Source organism: Trichosurus vulpecula, chromosome 2 (assembly GCF_011100635.1).
Source record: "Trichosurus vulpecula isolate mTriVul1 chromosome 2, mTriVul1.pri, whole genome shotgun sequence".
NCBI classification, from domain to species: domain Eukaryota; kingdom Metazoa; phylum Chordata; class Mammalia; order Diprotodontia; family Phalangeridae; genus Trichosurus; species Trichosurus vulpecula.
Genome location: NC_050574.1, coordinates 248,875,051 through 248,876,444, shown reverse-complemented (window position 1 = coordinate 248,876,444; position 1,394 = coordinate 248,875,051).

The following is a 1,394-nucleotide window of genomic DNA, read 5'->3' as shown; positions in this document are numbered from 1 at the left end:
TCCCTCTCTGTCTTCCCCTCTCTCTGTGTCTCTCTCTATCTATCTCTATCTCTGTCTCTCTCCTCTCTGTTTTGGAATTGGCTTAAAATAATGTTCAGGATGCAGCTGTTAATGATTACACAGAAAGCTCATTATGGCAGGCTGAAAAATAAAGCACAGTTTTCCTTGTGCTCAAGAAGATGACTCATCAGTTGGCAAAGCCTTTTCTGCCTCCTCCTGCTCCCAGTTTTAGCCCTCTTGCCCTCTGTTGCATTCATTGTTCCTCTAGTCACCACTGTGCCGCTCACCTCAATTATATCACATGGTCTGTCCTCATTTACTGAAGGTTCCACTGGGTCCAACAATCACACCATTGACCTTTGAACTATTGAAAAGTCCTATGACGCTTGTTCAGGATTTACCAGGACAGCTTGGGATATGAAATCTAGAGAGATTGGAATGCAGAATGTTACCCCCTTACCAGATTTTCTAGTCTCTCTAGATTAATTGCCTGAGCAGGGGTCACAGAAGTTGCTTAAATAGTTGTGGTGGTGGCTTCTACTTCTGGCAATTTCTCTGAGGGCCTCTTCTAGTCCCATTAGAAATTAGGGCTATATTATATGGTTTGCAACTATGAAAATATGGGGAAGTAGAATGCACAGGGGATCTGGAGTTAGAGGACTTGAACTTGGGTAAACTTAATCACTCTAAAACTCAACAACTTTATCTGGAAAATGAGAGGGTTAGACTCAGTGACCTCGAGGGTCCCTTTTGATGTGCAAGATTATGTCAGTCTTGGAACTCACCTCTCAGCAGGAGCTTCTGATCTTGGGGGCTCCTCTGATTAGAGGGTGGAGAGCTCCTCCCATAGCTTTCATTTGGGCTAGGCACCCAGCTAGCCATCTCTTCACTTCCCACGTAGCTGCTCCCTTTGGACTTCTTGGTCATTCCTAGAAGCTTGTACCTTCAAAGCTTCCGTGCCTCCCTTTCAGCTTCCTTTTGCGTGTTGTTTTCCTTCATTAGACTGTAAGCTCCTTGAAGTCAGGGACTACCTTTCTTTTTCATATGTATTCCTTTTCATTTGTATTCCTAGTACTTAGTACAGTGCCTGGCACATAGTAGGTGCTTAATAAATGTGGACTGACTTGGGTTGTGTGCGTGTGTTTGTGTTTGTGTGTATGTGTAAGAGGGAGAGAAAGTCTTCATCCAATTTTCTTTGTTAACATTCTGAACTCTGAATAATCAGAAGATGGTAACCCTTTATTCCCATTTATTCTTGATGACTACCCTGTTTTTGGGTCTTCCCCCATACTGGCAGTTTCATGTCTCTGAAATTTTAGTTCCCCTATTTAAACCAAGCAGAGGGAGGGGTAGGGAGAATGGAGTCTACTTAGCTCGAAATATGTCTGTCTCAT